We start from the raw sequence: 16,533 nt of genomic DNA, 5'->3' as shown, positions 1-16,533 counted from the left end.
CAGCATCCGATTAGCTGTGAACCGCTGAGCTTCTTTCAAGTTTCTCTCAAGTGATCAATAATCATATGCCATTTTCACCATCAGCAGCAGAAATAATGTTTATAGGAGAAGGAAATTCAACACTTAAAGATAAAAGAAGGTAAAAAAAAATATATATATATATATATATATTTATCATGTTCTACTGTTAAAGCAGTTGCCCATGATTAGAGAAAAGAGTCTTCTTTGTGTTACATTTGTGATGGGTGAAATGGTGGCGACCCTGAAGGACATCAACAACACATTAAACTGTGACATGATAATGCCTAGAATGGAATAACATACACATGTATTATCATCAACAAAAGAGGAAAACACCAAAACACTGGAATGGAAATACCATACCTAATCAACATTGGCTATGTAGACCCTACCTAAAGCAGGGTTATCGTCCCAAATGGGAGGGCCCCACGTCTCCAACTTAGGGGATTTAGCCTGTCCCTAGAAGAAAGAAAGGGAAAGATATTTGGCAGATGGAAATGCAAATAAGGCTAGGACAAGGCACATACCTTATAGGAGTCCACTGCTACACCAAACTCCACAGACAAGACAGGGTGCAGGCATCTGACAACCCTTTGGACGGAGGTGGGGGGTGGGGGGGCATAAAGGACATGATTAAGCCATCCAGTGCCAATACAGACTGTGGGGATTTAAAACAGGACAAGGTTCAAGCGTCCAACAACCATACAGATAGAGGGGATTCCGACGTCCATCCACCAACGGACAGAGGGGAAGAAACCGGACATGACTCAGGCATCTAACCACCGTTGGATGGGTGGCTTAAACAAGACAGGATTTGGACCAAGCATGGATAACACTGGATCCAGACAACAGACTACTCCCTGTTGCCCAATCAGTTGACATACCACATGATATATTTAAACAGAAAAGAGAAAAAGGGAACATTGAACACTGATGCATTCCTGACAAACGACTCCCAAGGGAACTTCTGCAGTAATAGGAAACACCAAGGATTCCCAACAGAAATTCCCTAAGGGAACTTCGGCAACGACAGGGCACAAATAACCAAATGAGAGAGTACATGTGCTGAAGTCACAATCACATCGACAAAGTTTAATGTCATCACGCCACCTCAGCTTCACTTCTTGTTTGCAGCCAGCCAAGTTTATCCATGGTTTGTGTCTGGTATTGCAGCTAAGCTGCATTTAATTCAAAACCTGCAATACCAGAAACAATTCATGGACAAGAGTAGCAATGTTTCTGGAAACAAAAGCAGACCACTTTTTTGTGATACTTGACAACCCATTACACTATTGAAAATTAACATATAGGGATGGACAAAGATACATTGAAAGAGTTAGATATTGGTAGATTGTACAGGTACAAACACAGAAGGCTGATTTTCTGCAGTGGATTTTGCCATGATTCCACATCAAAATGTGCAACAGATCAGCAGCAAAATCTGCATATTTACTGTACCATGGATATACAGCGGATATTTCCCCCCATTCATTGAACGTAATGAAATACCCTGTGAAAATCCACAGCATAAATTGACATGTTGTGAAAAATTGGCATATACTCACCTGTGGTGAGGATTTAACATCCACAGTTCATTTATGCTGCGGATTTTCACAGCTCCGGAGTTCACCCCTTCAAAAGTGGAATTCTGCTTCTCACATGCTACTCTTCAAGTTTGCAATTGGGCTTTAGACTTCTTGCACATAGGGCAATTTAATATTTGCGCCTGAGATTCTCAGGCACAACTTGCATCGGAGAGGACTCAGACATCCCATCTGTGTGCTTTCCAATGTGTTGAACATTGCCCATTGACATGTGCTATTCTCATCCAAAAATCCGACAAGAATAGGATATGCTGCGATTTCCATATGAATGGGTGCTATTTCCATCTAATTTAGGACTGAAAAAAAGTCCATGAGCATGTACTCTGACTCTCTGTCTTTTACAGGGGTCACAACAAAAAACTGAAATCCATGTTCTTGGGTTCCTAGGGGCCCATGCACTGTACCATCATGTAGCGCATCCATGCCTTCCCATTCAAGTACACTATTGTCATTTCAACATAGGACACCAGTATTGAGATATAGCGCTGGATACATCCTGTATAGTAGTATAATTACAATGATTGTTTAGCACTAATGTTTCATAGACCTCCTTGGATATTAGAGAACCTATAACGACTAAGTATAATATACATTGCTCAAAAAAATCTCAAGAACACTTAAGCATCTCAGTATAACTCCAAGTCACTTAAACTTCATGGATACCAATCTGTCCAGTTAGGAAGCAGAACAGATTGGGAATCAATTTTACCTGCTTTGGTGCAAATGAAAGTGACAAGGGCTTCACTAGAGAGGAAACTGCAAGACAATCCCCAAAAAGGAGATAGAGACAGTTTATCTCTCTTTCTTCTCCCTAACTGATTGTTCTCTAGTATTGCTAAGGTCCTTGTCACTACTGGTACACGAGGCTGTACCTGCAGCACAATTAGGTTGTACAGGTAGTTCTGCTCCTTCAGGATGGCACATCCATACGTGCCATCACAAGAAGGTTTGTCTTGCCTCCCATGACAGTCTCAAGAGCATGGAGCAGATACACAGGCCATTACACAAGACGATCTGGACAGAATGGTGGAACATTATCAATCCAGCATCAGGACCGGTATCTGCTCTTTTGTGTGAGGATGAACAGGAGGAGCACTGCCAAACACTCCATGCCTCCATGAGGGTGGCATGAGGATCTGACGTCCTATAGTGGGATTTGTACTCCCAGCCATCTACCAGCAGCTCAATAAGCATTCACCAATGAACACCAAAATTGGAAGGTTTGCCATTGGCGTCCCGTTCTCTGCACAAATGAAAGAAGGTCCCCATTGAGCAGAGGAGCCTCGTGTGGCACAGATTGCTAAGGCAGCAGAAATGCAGTCCTAAGCTCTCGCTCATGACCTGGAGGTTGCGAGTTCAATCACCGCCTGGTTCAAGTAGCCGGCTCAAGGTCGACTCAGCCTTCCATTCCTTGAAAGCACTGTGGAATAAACTGGCGCTATGCAAATAACAAGATTTATTTTTATATGACAGTCTGGAGATGACAGACATCATCAAATGTATGATTTAAGTGTTCTCTTCAATTTCTTTTAGCAGTGCAGATACTAATATCCCTTGTACACCTCAGACAACCAATAACATTAGGAATTGACTGCTAAACCGCTGGGAGTATGACAATAATGTGAGCACTGAAGCAGACACTAAAGTACTGAGCTATTCTAGGGGCCCAAATACTGTTCATCTACGAGGACCCTCTGTGTCTGCCCCTGCTAGTTTGTGAAGGAACAATCATGTAATGTTTGTTTGCAGTCATAACATGTCCATTTCGTATTCTCCCCGGGTTTCCTAGACGCTGTTTTCAATGTTGTTTTATTTGATTCCGTAAATGCCTGCGAATAACTGATTTTACATAGCAAAAGGAAAAACATCATTCAGAAGAGCCTGTGGTACGAAGCAACGAACAGAGGAAAGGAGATTGCCGCGTGTCTCTCGGAAGAATGAAAGAAAAACATTGATTTTTTTTTTTCAAGCTTTCCTATATTTGCGATCTTTTTCTTTACTCATTACTGTATAACAGTTTTCTCCATTCTGTCAGAGAGCTTCCAAGAAATGACTGTAAATCATCACTTTCTCAATCCTTGCCGCAGAGCAGAATTCAATCTTTTGTTCTTTTTCAACTTCTTATTTCTATAAAAGACATAATTGTATTTTTACAAAGAATTAGAAATCCTGACAGGTTTGTAAACTATAAGTTTAGAGCTAAGCGTTTCACTTAAAAACTCTTTTGTAGAAAAATTAAAGGGGTTGTCAGAGTTATTGCTGATAAGTAAAACCCCTTCTACATGCAGTAAAATAACAGATAGACATATACTCACTTCACCCCGCTCCCATTATATCCTAGGTTGCCGCTCTGGGTGTCCCTGCTGATGTCATGTTTACAGGCTTCCCCAGCATGTCTATGGGATGTCATATGTGCTGCAACCAATAACAGAGCTCAATGCTTAATCGCTGAGCTCTGTTATTGGCTGCAGTGCCTGTGACGTCCCTTAAACTAGGCGGGACTGCAGCCTGTAAATAAATACAGACTCGGAGGAACGAGCAGCGGTTCGGGACACAGTGGTAGTGGGGAGAGGTGAGTAGAAGACTATTTGTTTTTTAACTGCGTGCAAAAGAGGTTTTACCAAAAAGCTATAACTCGGACAACCCCTTTACAGGGCAGATATACAGAATCCCATCTGTAACTTGTACAACATGAGCAGTATAAGGAGGTGAGCCCACTGGCAACTTAGAAAAATATTAGCACCCCTTGCTGTATACTAGATGCCATTCAAGGGACTGTGTAACTGTGTAGCATGGTGTACACCCCACTATTCCATGCTTTATTCTATTACATGTCTAATCCCAGTCTAGTGTGAAATATTAAGTACTGTTGCTTTAAGTTGGGAAAGGGTCATTGAGGTACCGGAGGTGGAAAGGACAGTGGCACCATTTTGTGTGGTGCAGTTAGAGTGAGAAAGGACGTAGAGTAGCTGTGTTAGCAAGGTGCTCCATGTCTGTTGCACTAAAGAGGCTGAGGTCTATTGCCTTGTGAGCTGCAAAGTAGCCGTGGAATATCAAACTCCAAGGGAATCGGTAAGAGGGATTTGGATTTTACCTGAGCTGATAGAGCTTCCTGTAGCTTAGGGCCTGATAGATGGTGATTAGAGATGAGCGAGCGTACTCGTTAAGGCAAAATACATGAGCGAGTATTGCCATTTTTGAGTACATGCCCGCTCGTGAGAAAAGATTCGGGGGCCAGCGGGGGTGAGCGGTGAGTTGCGGGAGTGAGCATGGGGGAGCGGGGGGAGAGGGAGAGAGATCTCCCCCCGTTCCTCCCCACACTCCCCGCCGGCCTCCGAATCTTTTGGCACGAGCGAGCATGTACTCGAAAATGGCAATACTCACTCAAGTATTTTACCTTAACGAGTACGCTCGCTCATCTCTAATGGTGATCGCAAGAGGTAGACTCCTGCCGATCAACTGTCCTGAGAAAAGGTCATCGATAGTAAATGCTCGGAATACCCATTTAAAGTAGAAATTAATAAGGTTGGAGGCCTTATAGAAGGTAGTAAGGCGAATAAGAATGTAGAGTGCTCTTTATTTTAGTACATTGATTAGCAATATAAGTCTGCTTTATGAACACATTTTCAATTTTAAACACCCTACAGATGTTTATTCTCTTTTCTACATATTTGTGTAAGTACAGTCTATTAAATAGAATGTCTACTTACATTGAATGGTCACATTACACTAGGCAACAAAAATAAAATTGTGTCCGGAAAATCAGGGGTATTTTCACATTATTTGGATAACAAACAAATGGGTTTTTTTTAACAGTTATTGAGCCAAAACTTTGTTTGTCACATTGCTGACTAAGATTATATGTACAGTGCAGGTTCATAATTATACATGTACAGTCATTATTTTGTATGCTTATATACTGCTGTTATTTTTTGTTTTTTTACATCTGTAGATAAATTGGTGATTATTTGAATCAAGTATGGCATCAAGAGGTCATTAATATCCCGCAGATGCTTTCTGTTATGTATGTGGAGAGTTCATCAAAGAAACACTGTTTGGCAACAACAGCAAAAATCTATTTAGCCTACAGAGCATATTTTGGGATGGCTGTAGGTGATAAGATAAGTCATGGGCACTTCACTTCAGCTGCGATAATTGCAAGAAAACTCTGGAAAGTTGGTTAAGAGGCGAAAATAGAGCCATGAAGTTTGCGATATCGCAAATTTGGTGAGAGCCAACTGATCATTCCACCAACTGCTATTTCTGCATGGTAGACCCCTCCAAACATTGAAGTGGAAAAAAATGCAATTGCTGTGACATATGCAAACATTCCTTAGTCTATGCCCCAGTACCACATTGCACTGATCTCCCCATTCCAATGCTTCCACAGATCATGCATAGCGTACAGATGTGTTCAGAAAACCTCAGCTCAGACAGTGAAGATGCAACTGATCCTTTCCATGCCGGCTAAGATGACAGAAGACCATACTACCCAAACCAGAAGGATGTTATTGATTTGGTAAGAGTTACAAAAGCTAAAGCAGCAATTCTGACGTCCAGTGGAATCCATTACACAGTGGAACTTACAAATTACAACTGAGGGCGCCCACCCACTGGCGATTTTTTTTTCTTTGCATTTTGCGTTTTTTCTCAAGAGCAATTAGAATTGAATGTACTCCTGTCCACTGGCGTTTTTTTTTGCGTTGCGTTGCGTTTTTTAACATAGGAACTGTCAGTTGCATATGTGTCCTTATTTTTCTCCTAATGCACCCATGAAAGTCAATGGAAATTAATGGAAAAGCCGCAAAAACGCCGCGAAAACGCGGCAAAAAATGCCGCAAAAGACGCGCGGAAAACGCGGGAAAAACGCGGCGTTTTTCACGCACGAAAAACACAAACGCCAGTGGGTGGGCGCCCTCAAAGAAAACGTCATCAAATGTTTACTACCTTCTTCACCCTTCAATATGGACTCTGTTACTGCCATGATGTGACAGGTCCATTCAGTGAAATTGGGATACCTTGTAACACACAGGATAGGCACCTTTTCATCAACAGTTCTTCCAAGAGCCTGAAAGCAGTTCTGCTCCACAATGGAAATCAACTTCCATCCCCTCAGTGGCTCACTCCACACATCTCAAGGAGGAGTACAGTAATGTCAAATTCCTGTTGCAAGTTCTGAAGTACAATCTGTATGGTTAGGAGGTAATTGGAGACCTCAAGATGGTTGCTTTCCTTCAAGGTGGTTTCACAAAGTTTCCTTGCTATCTTTGTCTTTGGGATAGCACACCCAAAACTGAATACTACCATCCACAAGACTGGCCTGAACGTATTGAATTCACTGTTGGATGAAGCAACGTCAAGTGGGAACCCCTACTAGATCCTAAGATGATTCTGATGCCACCTCTTCACATAAAACTCGAGCTTATGAAACAGTTTGTCACAGCTCTAGATAAAGAATCTACAGCGATGCAACCTCTACTAAACTTCATCCCAAAGCTGACTGAGGCCATGGTAAAAGCTGGCTTTTTTGTGGGACCAAAAATCAAGAGGATCATAGAATGTCCAAAATTTTCTGACCTGCTCATAGAAGTACAGAAAGCAGCTTGGAACAGTTTTGTTGCCGTGGTTCAGGGTTTTTTGGGAAATCACAAAGCAGGCAACTATGTGGAGTTGGTGGAAACGATGGTGAAGAAATACTAAGTTATGGGCTGCAGGATGTCGCTCAAGGTTCATATCCTGGATTTTCAGCTACCTAAATTCAAGCAGAACACGGAGCATACTCTGAAGAAAAAGGAGAAAGGTTCCACCAAGATATGCAGCAGTTTGAGCATCGCTATCAAGGACAATATAATGAGAATATCATGGGCGACTACATCTGATGGCTGGTACGTGAAATTGGCCAAGTACGCAATTGTCAATCGAAAAAAAACAGACATTTTCATTAATATTGAACTGCATGGACATATTCTGCATTGTATAATGACTTTGGCTCATAACTGTAAGTAATTTCTTTTCTCACTCTGTATGTCCTTGAAACATTCGAAATTCAAAATCATATATTTTTAATAATTGATATCCTGACCACAAAAGAAAACTTTTTTCAAAATGAAAGTTATTTTCCATTATATTTTACAGTAAGCTAAAAGAAAAAAATGAACTTTTCTTAAAAACTTTTAACAAAAAAAATCGCATTGCCTAGTGTTTATTAGGCTGGGTTCACACTGGGCATATTCCTGCCAGAAATCCCGCGGTTTGGCCGCAGCAAAAACAGCGAGATTTCCGCTGGGAGAACCGCCATGGAAAAACCTGTGGCAGCTTTGAAGCGGCCCGGCCACTCTTTTCCGTTGCGGCCGGCGCTCCTATAGAGGAGAACGCGGCCGCAACGGAAAGAAAAGATAAACAGACATGCTGCATATTCGGAAACCGTGGCTGCGGTGGCCGCAGCCGCGGTTCCACCCTGACTCACCGCAGCGGATTGGCCGTCCCGTGTGGACGAGATTTCTGAGAAATCTCGTCCATATGGCTGGCTAATCCCGAGATTAGCGGCCGCGGGCGGATTTGCTGCAGCGAAATTCCGAGCGGCAAAACCGCGGCAAATCCGCCCTGTGTGAACCCAGGCTTAGAGGCACCCGACCTTTGACAATTGAAGATTCCCTGTATGAAATTTAGGCATGTGACCCGGAATGCAGCATAAAATCAAGTGAGCAAATTTTCCATGGATCAGTTTCAGTGTGAAACCACATTTGAATGGAAACATCCAGCAATCTGACCAACTTCTAACAAGGCCTGGTCATTAGTTCTAGATTAGTCATGGCCAAGATTACTGCCAACCTTATGGGATTTTCTTGTGTAACAGTGTCTAGAGGATAGCGAGAATGGAATGATCAAGGAAAAGGTTCAAAAAAAGGGGACCCTGTGAATCGAAACAACCTTTCGACTAATGGGGTCAGAGGAGGATGTCCAGAATTGTTCTGACAAATACGCAGCGCACAGTCAAGCAAATTGCAGTTGAATTCAATGCTGGTGCTGGTACATTTCCAACTTATATCTCTGAATGCACAACTTGTTGTTCCTTAGCACAGATGGGCTATAACAGCAGATGACCAGTTTGAGTATCACTGCTATCTAAAAGAAACAGAAAGACAAGATTCCATTAGGCAAAAGACTATAAAAAGTGGATCACTGAGTGGTGGAAAACATTGCCTGGTCAGATGAATGCAGTTTTCTATTGTACTATGCTATTGGGAGGGTCAGAATTTTGCACAAGCAGCATGAATCAATGATCCCTTCCTGTCAGCTGGTCAGAACATGTCAGTGCCTCCACATAATTTGCAGTAATTGTAAGACGGTATTATGCTTGCATGGGCCAATATTCCTGCACCTACCGGTAGTAAACTCTATGCTATGACAAATTACAGTGGTTCTGAAGGCCAAAGGGGGTCCAATATCATATGGCGCACTAGTGCTAAGGCAGCAGAAATGCAGTCCTAAGCTCTCGCTCATTGCCTGAAGGTTGCAAGTTCAATCCCTGCATGGTTCAGGTAGCAGGCTCAAGGTTAACCCAGTCTTGCATTCTTCCAAGGTTAGTAAAATGAGTACCCAGCTTGGTGAAGGGGGGGGGGGGTAATAAATAAATGATCTTAAAGCACTGTGGAATAAGTTGGCGCTATACAAATAACAAGATTATTTTTTTTAATTACATGGCTATCTCTAATAAAGTTGCCATTCAGTGTACATTGACAGTTATATTGTATTTCTTGGTCCACAGCAAAAATAGTAATTAAGAAATACTTGTGTTGCCCCATCCTTAGTTTTCCCCACACTTAAAAAGCCAATTAACAGAACTGTAAAGTGATCCCATTTACTGAGCATTAGCATGTATTACTTTATTCTTCTTCCTAAGAACCCTGATTTATAAAAACACAAAGTACACAAATCCTGATTATTAGCGCAGCCAGTTTTACCTTGTTAAATGGCGTTTCTGACAAAAGATATTGACATTCCTCTTCCTGCGCAATAAATACATCCGAGAAATGGTAAAATGAATGTCTGCTTTATAACTAATGTCCTTACCCCAAGGGATTAATTGGCATCAAACCGAGTCTTTGATTCATCTGCATTCACTTCAACCCAGCCACTCCAATTCAATCAATTCTGCTCCATTTGATAATTAAACCTTAACTCAGAGACAGTCATTTGGAGAGCAGTGCTGCGGCATTTAGCCACAGAAAATCAAGCAATGTGCTGTAATATGTCAGAAGAAGAAGCCTAAAACAAAATGCATCCTTTCAGTTGTGTCAAGTCATGATGTCACTCTCCTGTGCTCTAATGATTCAGCAATATGAGCTCATTCTCAGCAGCATCTTTGTTCCTGTCTCTATAAATGTAATTAATGGGTAATATCGGGCACACAGTTTTCTGGTGGAAATATTGTAATGAAAATATTGATCAGTGATGAAAAATTGCTTTATGGCTGCATCATGGGAACGGTGGGTGCAGAGCCACAATTTTTATTATCGTTTCAGTGATAAATGAGTGTTCGCTAAATTAACAGTTTTATTTCAGAGCTTCGAAAATGCTAATTAAGTTCTAGAACTAAAGGGTTAAAATAAAATAGAATTATATACATAAAAAAGGCAAATTTACCAAACAGATTGTGTCTTTGTTAACTACCGTGTTGACTACTGGCGCAGGTCCAAGGTTACATGGTTTTCAGTATTTTTTTTGTTTAAAAACTGATCATAATGGCAGGTGTAGATAAAGGCTCCTGAGCCCTGATGTAGAATATCAACGTGCTTCCCTTCCTCCTCTTTATGGCTGCTGGCTGTGGTCCACATGGAGCTTTCCATTGCATCACCACGTCTCCTAAAGGCTATGGAAACCTTTGTGCATTAAAAAAATCCATACACATATACTGTATTTTACTAAGTCCCTGAAGAAAAAAATGATGCATGTATCTGAGGGCGTTTTTTGCATTGACTTTTCCTTCTCATGTATTTAGAAAGCCTCATATTTGGTTTACAGGCTCTCTTATTCAAGTTTCTGGCTCATGGGTATTCTCAGCACTGGGCTGCTGGTCTCTTTTATAAATAAACACAAGATTAGCTTCCTCTCCCCTTTCCTCTTTCAGAGGCTGTGTAGCATAACTACGCCTACTCAATGCTACACAGCTATCTCTCCATCCTCTCTCTGAGTAGCTGCTGGAGTTAATTACAGCCCTCTGTAATAGTAGCTTTCTTTGCTCTGATCTCCTGTTCCTGAACCATCTTCCAGCACTGTCATACAGACTTCTGTAATAGCTTAGTGGAAAAGCAGTGAATGTATATTCAGAACAGGATAGCTGGATAAGGGAGGAGCTAGGAAACAACCCATCAGTTTACTCTGACTGACAGAATTTACTAAGATTTCAGTCCTCCAGTCTTAACAAATTAGGGTTACAGGTTCTAATACTCTTGCAGCCCCTCCTCTCCCTTATCCTTTTAATAACACGGGAAGGTTCAAATTCAGGGGCTCAATTCTAGTGTACCTCTAAATAATGCAGTTACCACATAATAATTACATATTAGTTCTACACTGTCATAGTGATCACAGTACAGCTACTTTCAGTGATCACAGGTGATGTCTTCTCTGATTGGGGTCATTTGATTTTGTTTTCCTTCTTTGTCTATGCTCAGGCTGCCATTTCTGCACATATTGTCGCTACTTCCACTCTCCTCATCTTGTCGCTACCTCCAATATCATTCTCAGTGCCCTGCCATAGTACTAGTGCCCCTAAAGACTAATAGAGCCTGCCTTTGTGAGTGATAATCATCCTTCCTACCCCCCATCCCCCCACACACACACACAACTTTCTACCCCTGAAAAGTAATAATGCCTCTCTGTGATCCCACAAAGTTGTAGTGCCTTCACTGCATCCCCAAAAAGTTAGAGTACCCCTTTGAGCCCACAGAAAAGTTTAGTGTCCCCTCTGTGTGCCAACAAAGTTATAGCATTGCTGTATGTTCACTCTATGCCCCGCAAAGTTATAGTGCCCCATCTCTGCTGCCACAAAGTCATAGTGGTCCCTATGTACCCTTACATTTTACAGCCTACAGGCTATAAACATTTGAAAGTGATATCAAAGTGGTGCTGTCCCTTAACAATTAGTGAAATTGCACTCCTCAAACAGCTGTGTTTTTATGGCTCCTTCCCACGGGTGCTATGATTGCGTCCGCCTGCATCACAGCCGAACATCGCATGAATGAGAGGCAGCCATAACCAAGTCGCGGCTGCATCTCCTATTTTAATGCCCATTCAGATGGCCGGGCTGCGGCGTGTATATGTCGCTGCCCGAAATACCGTCGGGTGGGGGGAGAGAGTTTAGCACTACTAAACTCTGGCTTGCGGCAAAGTGAGGGGACAGGATGAATGGAAGCTTAGCAGAGCTAGTGTGCTCATCTCCCGGTAGTCGGCAATGGGCGGAAAGGGATAGGGAAGGGAGAGGAAGTTTAGCAGAGCCTCTGCTAAACTCCCTCCCACCTCCCTTTTCTGGCAGCTTTCATAGGCTCCCATAACAGTCTATGGTACCAGTTGGCGTATTCCGGCAAAAGATAGGTCCAGACCTTTATTTAGGCAGCGTAAAGGTGGCTGGAATGTACACCATATGCACTATCTTTTCTGGACCCCCACTTTTACGTACCAAAAAATTCACCCATCTAAAAAAACAAGTGCATTGGAATCCAATGCTTCAGATCATCCCGATTTTCGGCTGGCATTTTATTACAGCGAAATAGCCGTAATAAAATGCTTGTGTGAAAGAGCCCTTAAGTTGTAGATTAATGTCTCCTTCTCAACCTTTCAGGTATTATAAGAGTCCCCCCAAAATAAGTCAGTGTAGTGCCTCTCTTTCCCAACAGTCACAACATTGTCCCCCACATTCTGAGTAATACCCAAATATCCCCATGAATAGAACATCTCAACAATTTACTCTATAAAGAGGACATCTCAACAATTTATGAAGGGGGCAGCTTATCAATCTACATATGTGTCTGCTCTCAACTTTTGTTCAATTGTGGCAAGAACACCTTAGACACTGCAAGGAGTACCTTAGCTTCTAGACAGTCCTCCCAACAACTGACTAGGAGCGGAAGTTTTCCGGCCAAGACTTCTTCCCGCAGTTAGCGACCCGATGACCAGGCTCTCCACAGTACACACAGAGGTTCTTTCTTAGTCGGTATTCCCTTCGCTGTTGAGGTGCCATAGTACCCAATTCCATGGGTTCAGCGAGGGGAAGTGGAGTGGTCTGATCTGCAGATGAAGTGGTTGGACTGGTCTTAGTGGGTTGCCTGGCCCTTAGTCAACGAGCAGCTCGAATAGATAGCAACATCGCTTGTTCCAGAGTTCTCAGCTCCGGATGCACAATAAGCAGATCCTTAAGACCTTTGGATAGGTCGGCCAAGAACACATCCTTGTGTGCTGAATTGTTCCACCCCGACTCCGTACAGTATTGCCTGAACTAGAAACAATAGTCCTCTGCCAACCTCCGACCCTGGCATAAGGACAACAGTTTCAAGACCGCGTAAGCAGCCCAGTCGGGCTCGGCGTAGATCTGACCTAGAGCAGAGAGAAAAAGACGTCTAACAACAGTCAGGTGGGGGAGTCTGGGGGTAAGGAGAAGGCCCAATTTTGAGGGTCTGCTCTCAGGCGTGAAATCCCAATACCAACTCTCTGGTACTTGGTGCCAGAAGAGTGGAGTCGCAGGTCGACGTACAGTCTGTAGCCTTCCCGAAAGGCAAAACACTGTCTTTTCTCCACTGTGAAAAAATTAGGCAGTGTAGCCCGAGGCTCGGAAACTGTCACTGGAACCATGGGAGGCGTGGACAACGCCCTTTCCTGTAGCTGCATGTGAGTGATCAAGTCCAAACAAACACAGAAATCAGGTCAGCAACTAGAGGGAACGCGATACAAAAGGGTCAGGCAAAGGCAAGTCAAGTCCGAAGCAGGAGGGTCAAAAGCAAGGAGATCAATCTGAAAATGCAGGTGTAGCCTGGAGACAAACATACACTGGCATCCTGGAAGGGAACAGACACGTTTAAATGCTGTCAGGACTCCCGCCCCAGCAGCTGATTGGTGCGGGGAGCCTGACAGCAGCAGAACCGAATCACAGAGGTGCTGGAAACAACCGCTCTCAGCCTTGCAGCACTGACAGAGACTGAGGACGCGCGCCCGGGGACGCTGGGACGCGGTGCGGGATGGCACCCGCCGCGTCCCTAGCAACCCAGCGGCGATCAGAGTTAAGGTGGCCAGGGGAGATAACCAGAACTGGTGCTCCCCTGCACCGCGCTCTTGCAGCCTGGGCGATGGGCCCGGCAGTGCGGGCACGGAGGCCCTGAGAGCTGCCGATCCTGACATAAACAAAACCTGACACTCCAGGGATTACAGCTAATTAATATCTGTGGACCAGGATTAGAGAGGGTGTTGTCCATGAAGACCCACCTGTAAAGTAAGTTATATACTTCTCTATATTCATATCATCATATGAATATTACAGGGGGTTCTTCGTAGAGAACATCCTCTCTGATCTTGGTCTGCAGAATGTCACAATGATGCTCCCCAGAGGTCCCGATCAATGTTCCACAATGAGGATATGTAGAACATTTATGGTTTATTAATTTGGGTAAATGAATACTGATCAATAAATATATAAAACAGAAAAAAACAACAAGGGGGTGACAGTAGTAGAGCTGCGAAATTACTAATGCCTAGGCATAAATTAACCAAAGGTTACACCATAAATATGATTACTAAAATGTCCAATCCTTAGTCATTGGTGGACAATCATACATCTTTGTGAAGTTAAAATCTTCAAGATGGTAGACAGATATAGTCTAAGTATTTTTGTGCGACAGCTGTAAGTATTGTATTAGTAACAGCTGATGACTGTCAGAACAAAAGGTTTAATATTGATCTTAGCCAATTTAGTAGATATACTGATAGTATTATTTATGACCTAGTATTAGAATATATTTCTTCTCCTTATGTAATTACCACAATAGCATGCATGAATTAATTAGAATAGGATCAATTAGATGTGTGAAATTGCTTCACTGAAATATAGATAAATCGTTGATGGTAAGAACACCTAAAGGGTTAATATAGTTGTATTAGGGGTGTACAAATAACAACCCTGCATGCTATAGAGTAATAGAAACCAAAAAGGTCTAGTAGAATCTCAATGCAAAGATGCTATATATTTGTTGCCTTGCTATATTCAGGTTAATAGAAGCCAGTGCGATAGTCAAGGTATAATAACAACTAGCTATCTGAATAGCATATAGACTGATCAGCCATCAGGGGCTGAGTGCTGCCAGTAAAATGCTAGCTAGCTATCTCAATGCTGTTATAGTTACTAACCAGCACTGACTAAATTACTGCCATCTCTAATCTAACTATCAGCTGTAGGTTAGCATGAGTACCTTATGGACTAGTCATCCAAAGGGAGGCTGATTGCTGCCAGTGCTATGCTAGCTAGCTTTCCCAATACCATTGAGGCTTGCTGACTAGCATTTCTACCATATCTAATCGGACTGACTATCAGCTGTAGGTTTACTATCTACCTATCTGAGCTAAAAACAGGATGCCCTTCCTGACATGTTTCCCCACCTCTGTGGTTTATTCAAAGAAGGCAAGGGCTGTTATGGGGTGCAACGCGTTTCGAAGGAAACTCTGCCTCCTTTCTCAAGCATATGCCTGTATATTATATTACTATTAGATTTACACAGTTTTATATATTTTTACAGTTCCAAACAATAAGGTAAATATGTATTATGTATAACATCTGGTCACTAGAGCGAATGACCACTACTGGTGGTTCAGGACACAAAATGTGCGTTCAAGTGACGGTATCGGCACCCAGACATCTGGCGTAAGGTAACGCACATCTTTGTGGTTTCCCAGCACACCAAAACGATTGCAATGGCAGGAATGTACACAACACCCCCGAACATTCCAGAATTCTATTTATACACCTCTTTGCTGATCATATAGGCATGTGCTCCAGAAAGCAGGCAGAGTTTCCTCCAAAACGTATTGCTGCCCTACTACTGTCACCCCCTTTGTTGTTTTTTGTTTGTTTGTTTTATATGTTTATTACTTAGTGTTAACTAAACTTTCTTAATAAATCATACATTTTCTACATATCCCCATTGTGGACCATTGATTGGGACTTATGGAATTGTGACTAGGATTAAAGGGGGTGTTCTCAATGGAGACCCATCCTGTAAAGTTAGTTAATTTACTTCTCTACATCAAATAGCTGTAATCCCTGGAGCACCAGGTTGTGTTTACTCACTTGGAAGTCTATGCTATACCACTCAGATACTGTATGTCATGTTAGAGACAAGCTAAGGAAGAAAACATATGTAGAGGACAATTCAACAACTTATAAAGAAGACAACAAAACTAATTATAAAGAGAATAACTCAATAACACATGAAGCGCACAACTCAATAACTTCAAAAGAACGCAACTTTTTTAAAAGCGATCAACTGAACAACTTATTATGAGCACAACTCAACAACTTATAAAGAAGACAAACCAATAACTTATAAAGAGCACGACTCAATGACTTATAAAGAAGGCAACTCAACAGCTTTTAGAGTGGACTACTCAACAACTTAGAAAAAAGACAAATTCAATAATTTATAAAGAAGGTAAATGTTGCAGCTGCAATACAGCTGAAAGTTACACTGACATATGGTGCAAATCCTCCATTTGCTATTAGAACTGCTGTTTATCTGCAAAACTGAGCAGCCATTCACAATGAATTTACAAACTGTACCATTTGACAGCAATACTGCTTGTAGGCGCAGTTTACGGACACTTTGTGGCTGCCACAGGTGATCTCATTCTTTCCGGCGTATGCCATAAA

Source organism: Eleutherodactylus coqui, chromosome 7 (assembly GCF_035609145.1).
Source record: "Eleutherodactylus coqui strain aEleCoq1 chromosome 7, aEleCoq1.hap1, whole genome shotgun sequence".
NCBI lineage: Eukaryota > Metazoa > Chordata > Amphibia > Anura > Eleutherodactylidae > Eleutherodactylus > Eleutherodactylus coqui.
The sequence above is the reverse complement of the archived record's forward strand: the minus strand, read 5'-3'. Positions refer to the sequence as shown.